Source organism: Suncus etruscus, chromosome 1, assembly GCF_024139225.1.
Source record: "Suncus etruscus isolate mSunEtr1 chromosome 1, mSunEtr1.pri.cur, whole genome shotgun sequence".
Taxonomy (NCBI): Eukaryota; Metazoa; Chordata; class Mammalia; order Eulipotyphla; family Soricidae; genus Suncus; species Suncus etruscus.
Window position 1 is genome coordinate 193,806,098 of NC_064848.1, and position 7,740 is coordinate 193,813,837.

Consider the following 7,740-nt stretch of genomic DNA (forward strand, 5'->3'; position numbering starts at 1 on the left):
GCTTGATCCGCTGCATCTTGAGCCTGGTTAATGCCAACAGATGCTGCTGAGCTGTACCATGCACTCACCACTTCATTCATAGGAGCAGGTAAGTACCTGCTCGCTTGGGCTCGGATTGCAAAGTTCGGACCAAGGAGACTTGGTAAGAGAAGGCAAGTCCCAGGCACTAAGTCCATGATACTTTGCTCGAATTGATTCCTGTGTCTACGAGGAGAAATTGCTTTAGTAGTAGTAGGGAGTTCTAGCTGTGGCTTAAAGGACTCACAAGACAAACAACTTCTTTTACTCTGTTCACAAAGGCCTGTTCTTTGGTTTGTGGCTTCAGCTGCTATTTTCAGAGTCCAGCTGCAGCGAAGTGTGGTAGATTTGTATATGCTCGATTTGTTGAGCCTCTATGATTTGGTAAACTTGGTGGAGAGATAGAAGTGTGGAGAGTGAATTTCTAAAACAGTACATGAGGCTTCCTTACTTGATTTCAATCATTTCTAGGTTAAAGCCCTTGGCAGGCATAGGGAACCATGTGGGATGCCGGGATTCGAACCATCGTCCTTCTGCATGAAAGGCAAACGCCTTACCTTCATGCTATCTCTCCGGTTCCATATTTTCTCTTTTTTAAAATACATTTGGTATCATTACATTTTTTTGCTTTTATTGATTTGGGGGCCATACCTGGCAATGTGCAAGGCTTACTCCTTACGTAAGGCATAGGTACCATATGGGGGGAAGGGAAGGCACAACACAAAACAACAGCACAGGGGGACCATATGTGTTACTGTGGATCAAATTCAGGTTGGCCTATGCAAGGCAAGCACCTTATGTGCTGTCATGTCTCTGCCCAAATATTTTCTCTTTTGTTTTGGTCTTGGGGTCACATCTAACGATGCTCAAGGTTCAGCTGCTATTTTCAGAGTTTTACTGCAGGAATCACCCCTAGCAGTGCTCAGGAGACCATCTGGAATGCCAGGGATGGAACTCAGGTTGGCTACATGCAAAGCAAACACCCTATCTATGGTGCTATCTATTTTAACCCCTAACACATTGAGACCAAATGACAGGACAGAGAGCCCCAGTGAGGGCCTAAAACCCAGACGTCTTGATCAAATTTCAAGCTTGGCTTTATTTTTCTTTTCTCCTCAGGTAAGCCCCAGATTACATCCATTTTTTCATTCCCTACCTTCCTTTCTCTGAGTTAATTCTTCTCCATGAAAAAAAAATATCCAGAGACTCAGCTGAAACTATGGAAGAACACTTGCATTACATATGTGAGGTCTAGGGTTTGATCCCTGAAACACTTAAAAATATTCTAAGATGGGGCTGGATCAATAGTACAGTGGGGAGGACATTTGCCTTGTATGCGTCCAACCCAGGTTCCATCGTTGGCATCTCATATGGTCTCCTGAGTATATGAGCACTGCTGGGTATGGCTCAACAATAAAAATAAACAAAAAAAAATCCTAAAGAGCCATCTCTCTTTTGAGGGGAGTGAAGGAGTGGTTTTATACCCAGCAGTGCTCAGAGCTTACTCCTTGCTGTGTGCTCAGGTTTTCAGTCCTGGCATGGCTCAGAACCACATGGAGTGCCAGAATCGATCCCATGTAGGCTGTATGTAAGGCAAGTTCTTAAACCCCTATGCTGTCTTCAGCCCTCAAGAGCCATCCTAAAAACATCTGCAGTAGCATATTAGACACCTCCAGGAAAATGTAGGTCTAAAGAAAGCCCCGTCATGAGCACCTGCTGACTGAAAGCCTGTTCTCCTTCAGCTAGGTGTCCCATTACTCAGGATTTTATAAGGTGATGAAGGCAGACACTGAGCAGAACTCACTAAGAGATATTTACTTTGGGAGATTTTTGCATTCTGCCACATAGCAGAGCTTCACGGCCCCATGGTCAATGTGGATTCACCGTGAATAAGGACGAATGGGCAGCTTCATGTCTGGCTGCCCACTCCCCCAATTCCTGGAGAGGTAACTTAGAGAACTTTGGTCTATGGGGTCATGGTTGTAGTATCAGCAGCTTGAGCTGACTTAGAGGTGAAAACAAAGGTACCAGTGCAGAAATGAAATGGTACCTTAGAAGAACTCTAGGACTCCTCTCTCTCTCTCTCTCTCTCTCTCTCTCTCTCTCTCTCTCTCTCTCTCTCTCTCTCTCTCTCTCTCTCTGTCCTGTGCTCTCTGCTCTAATCTGCTGACAGTCTGAAGCTTGATATTCCTATAAAAGGACACCATGTGTGCGTGTATGCATGTGCTCGTATATCTCTATGCGTATCTTGTCCTACATTACTGTATTATGCCAGCAGCAGTCCAGCACCAACCATTAAAGGGGCCTGCTCCTTTAAGACCTTAATCAAGTATTATTGGCTGGATGGGGCTATAACCCCCCTCCCCAGAGAAGAAGCTTGGGTTGGAGAGTCTGGCAGTTTGAAGAGGCAGTTGGAGTAGCAATCTGACTGAACTGTTTCTACTCCTGGCTATGGCTTTTCTCTCTGATTTCAATAGGCCTTCAATAGGCTATATTTTTTGTTCTGCACTTAGAAATCACTCCTGAGAGTAATTCACGTTGGTCACAATAAAAATTATTTAAAAATGAAAGGAAGGAAGAAGGGAGGAAGGGAAGGATGGAAGGAGGAGGAAGGAGAAAAAGAAAGAAAGAAAGAAAGAAAGAAAGAAAGAAAGAAAGAAAGAAAGAAAGAAAGAAAGAAAGAAAGAAGAGAAAGAAGAAAGAAAGAAAGAAAGAAGAAAGAAAGAAAGAAAGAAAGAGAAGGAAAGAAAGGAAGAAAGAAAGAAAGAAAGAAAGAAAGAAGAAAGAAGAAGAAAGAAAGAAAGAAAGAAGAAGAAAGAAAGAAGAAGAAAGAAGAAAGAAGAAAAGAAAGAAAGAAAGAAAGAAAGAAAGAAGAAAGAAAAAAAGAAAGAAAGAAAGAAAGAAAGAAAGAAAGAAGAAAGAAAAGAAAGAAAGAAAGAAGAAAGAAAGAAAAAGAAAGAAAGAAAGAAAGAAAGAAAGAAAGAAAGAAAGAAAGAAGAAAGAAAAGAAAGAAAGAAAGAAAGGGGGCCGGAGAGATAGCATGGGAGGTAAGCGTTTGCCTTTCATGCAGGAGGTCATCGGTTCGAATCCCGGCGTCCATATGGTCCCCCGTGCCTGCCAGGAACAATTTCTGAGCCTGGAGCCAGGAATAATCCCTGAGCACTGCCGGGTGTGACCCAAAAACCACAAAAAAAAAAAAAAAAAAAAAAAAAGAAAGAAAGAAAGAAAGAAAGAAAGAGGGAGGGAGGGAGGGGGGAGGGGAGGGAGGGAGGGAGGGGGAGGGGGAGGGAGGAGGGAGGAAGGAAGGAAGGAAGGAAGGAAGGAAGGAAGGAAGGAAAGAAGAAAGAAAGAAGAAAAGAAAGAAAGAAAGAAAGAAAGAAAGAAAGAAAAGAAAGAAGAAAGAAGAAAGAAAGAAAGAAAGAAAGAAAGAAAGAAAGAAAGAAAGAAAGAAAGAAAGAAAGAAAAGAAAGAGGGAGGGAGGGAGGGAGGGAGGGAGGGAGGGAGGGAGAGAGGAAGGGAGGAAGGAAAAAGAAAAGAAAAAAGAAAAATCACTCCTGAGGAGCTGGAGCAGTAGGGCGTTTGCCTTGCATGCGGCTCTGCCCAAGACGGACCTGGGTTTGATTCTCTGGTGTCCCATTTGGTCCCCCAAGCCAGGAGCAATTTCTGAGCGCATAGCCAGGAGTAATCACCAGGTGTGGCTCAAAAACAAAAACAAAGGGACCGGAGAGGTGGCGCTAGAGGTAAGGTGTCTGCCTTGCAAGCGTTAGCCAAGGAAGGACCTCGGTTCAATCCCCTGGCATCCCTTATGGTCCCCCCAAGCCAGGGGCAGTTTCTGAGTGCTTAGCCAGGACTAACCCCTGAGCATCAAACGGGTGTGGCCCAAAAACCAAAAAAAAAAAAAAGGAAAAAAGAAATTTCCGCTAGCAGGCTCAGGGGACCATATGGGATGTCGGAAATGAACCAGGGTCCATCCTGGGTTGGCCACGTGCAAGGCAAACATCCTACTGCTGTGCTAACACTCTGGTCCCACAGTTGTATCTTTTTTGGACTGCTTAGCCTTTACTTTTCTATCTATTCCTCAATATGACTTTAGCCTGGCCCCAAACCTAACTCTCTCCTTTTTCTCCCTCTCCCAGCCTAGGGGTTTGTCATAAGACTCCTGGCTTCTCTATTAAGAAAGGTTTGAAGGGCCTGGAGCAGGGGTCTCAAACTCGTGGCCCGCGGGCCATTTGCAGCCCTCCGTACAACATTTTGTGGCCCACAGCCAGCCTTCAAATATCGAAGTATTCATGATTATTCGCTTACCGAATAATCACAATAAAAAATCGCATTAAACATTTGCATACCCTGAGCAGTTCCATTCGGGGTATGCAAATGTTTAATGCAATTTTTTTTCTTACTAATGCGATTTTTCTTTTTTTTTTGTTTGTTTGTTTTTTGTTTTTTTTTGTTTTTGGGTCACACCCGGCGGTGCTCAGGGGTTACTCCTGGCTGTCTGCTCAGAAATAGCTCCTGGCAGGCACGGGGGACCATATGGGACACCGGGATTCGAAACAACCACCTTTGGTCCTGGATCGGCTGCTTGCAAGGCAAACGCCGCTGTGCTATCTCTCCAGGCCCACTAATGCGATTTTTCATTGCGAATATTCAGTAAGCGAATAATCACAAATACTTTGCTCCTAGCGCAGACGTCATTTCCGTTGCTCCTGCCTGCTGTCCCTTGCATTATCGGAGGCCTAAGGGAGAGAAGTTTATTACAGAATTAAATTTTGTCATACCTTCATCATGACTTCATCAAAGCCTGCAGTGAAGAGAAAGATTGATGACGAGCACAATTTCAGGAAAAGTGGGAGACGCAGTATTTCTTTGTTGAGCACAGGGGCATCCCCACATGTCTTATTTGCTCAGAGAAAGTTGCAGTGCACAAGGAATACAACATGAAATGCCATTATTCAACTAAACATGCTGAGGAATGTGGAAAATATCAAGGAAATGAGAGAGCCAAGCGGGTTGCCAGTCTTAAAGCATGTCTAATGAGGAAACAAGATTTCTTCAAGAAAGCAACCAAAGAGAATGTTGCATCAGACGAAGCTAGTTACATGGTTAGTGAGATGATTGCTAAGACAGGGAAACTATTCACAGAAGGAGAGTTTGTTAAAAAAAAGTTTGTTACAGGGCAGGGCAGTGGCGCTAAAGGTAAGGTGCGCCTGCCTTGCCTGCGCTAGCCTTGGACGGACCGCGGTTCGATCCCCCGGTGTCCCATATGGTCCCCTTAGCCAGGAGCAACTTCTGAGCACATACCCAGGAGTAACCCCTGAGTGTTACCGGGTGTGGCCCAAAAACCAAAAAAAAAAAAAAAGTTTGTTACAGGCTGCAAGTATTAGCAAAATCAGCCTTTCTGCCAACACTGTGGCAGAGTGCATTTCTGACATGTCAAGTGAGATTTATCATCAACTGTGTGAGAAAGCCAAATGTTTTGATGCATATTCAGTTGCTCTTGAAGAGGGCACAGATATAACAGACACTGCGCAGCTCACAATTTATGTCCGTGGTGTTGATTGCGATTTTGAATTGACAGAGGAGCTGCTCACAATAATTCCAATGCATGGCCAGATCACCGCTAATGAGATATTTCGGCATCTGTGTGATGCCATTGAGGATGCAGGTTTGCCATGGAAGAGGTTTGTTGGAATAATAACCAATGGAGCGCCATCGATGACAGGGAGGAAAAATGGACTGGTGGAACTTGTTCAAAAAAAAACAAAACTTGAAGAGGGGCCCGGAGAGATAGCGCAGCGGCATTTGCCTTGCAAGCAGCCAATCCAGGACCAAAGGTGGTTGGTTCGAATCCCAGTGTCCCATATGGTCCCCCGTGCCTGCCAGGAGTTATTTCTGAGCAGACAGCCAGGAGTAACCCCTGAGCAATGCCCGGTGTGGCCCAAAAACAAAAAACAAAAAACAAAAAACAAAAACAAAAACAAAAAAACTTGAAGAGGAGGGTGTAGAGAAGGCCATTGCTCTTCACTGCATTATCCATCAGCAGGCCCTTTGCAGTAAATGCCTGCCATGTGACAATGTGATGTCTGTTGTTGTAAAATGTTGTGAAATGCATCAACCAAATCAGATCCAGGGGCTTAAAGCACAGGAGGTTCCATGCTTTTTTAGAGGAAATGGAGTCAGAATATGGAGATGTGCTCTATTTCACCAAGGTACGTTGGCTCAGCAGGGGAAATGTCCTGAAAAGATTTTTTGAGTTGAGAGAAGTGAAAGCCTTCATGGAGAAGGATGGGAATGCTGTTTCTGAGTTGAGTGATCACAAATGGCTCATGGACTTAGCTTTTCTTGTTGACATCACACATAAGCTGAATGTACTAAACAAGATGTTACAAGGCCCGGGGCAGCTTCTCAGTGCTACCTATGACAACGTGAGAGCATTCTCCACAAAACTTGTGTTATGGAAATCCCAGCTCTCTCAGACAAACCTTTGCCATTTCCCAGCATACAAGGAACTTATGGATGCAGGCATACCATTCAGTGGTGAGAAATATGTTGATGCTATTTTGAAGCTAGAGAAGGAATTTGATCACAGATTTGCAGACCTCAAAAAACACAGAGCCACTTTCCAAATTTTTGTGGACCCCTTTTCCTTTGATGTGCAAGATGCCCCTCCTATGCTTCAAATGGAGCTCATTGACCTGCAATGCAACTCTGATCTCAAAAGCAAGTTCAAGGAGATTAGTGGAAAAGCAAACATGCATGGGCAATTTTTGAGAGAATTGCCCCCCAGCTTCCCTGAGCTTTCCCGAATGTTCAAGCGCACCATGTGCCTTTTTGGGAGCACATATTAGTGTGAAAAGTTATTCTCCACATTGAACTTCAGTAAGTCAAAGTACAGGTCTAGACTTAATGATGATCATCTTCAAGCCATACTGAGGGTCTCAACTGCTTCCTCGCTGAAGCCAAATGTGGTTCAGATTTGTGAGAAGAAGTGCTGTCAGTCTCTGGCAGCAAGGAATAGGCAAAAGATGCCATGTTCAGAAGAACTGTTCATGATCTTCACTCAATGTTCTATTCATGTTCAGAAGAAATAATTAAAACTATTAATAATGACGTTTGAGGACATTTGTGTGTGTGTGTGTGTGTGTGTGTGTGTGAAATCCCTTATGCAGCCCTGCCTCACCCCGACTTTGCCTCCTGTGGCCCCCAGGTAAATTGAGTTTGAGACCCCTGGCCTGGAGTGATAGCACAGTGAAAGGGCATTTGCCTTACATGCAGCCGACCCGGGACAAACCCGAGTTTCATCCCTGGCATCCCATATGGTCCTCTGATTCTGCCAGGAGCGATTTCTCTTGATCTTTCTTTCCATGTCAGAGGCCTGGGTGTTGTTTCCCAGAACCACCTGGTTTGGCCATCAGATACCAACTAAATATGGAGGAGGGAGACCACATATGGCCCTCTGACCCCCACCAAGAGTATCCCTAAGCACAGAGCTGGAATAAACCTTGAGTACTTCTAGGTGTAGCCCCAAAACAAAAAATTGTGGAGCAGGGATTGTTGTGCTTGTTTGCACATGGCCAGCCCTGGCTGCATCCCTGGCACATATGGTTCCCTGAGTATCAATCACTAGGAGTACCCCTGAAGATAGAGTCAGAAATAATCACCAGTGGTTGTGACTCAACCTTCCCCACACCCCAAATAAGTAGGGATAATTCTCTGTCTCTG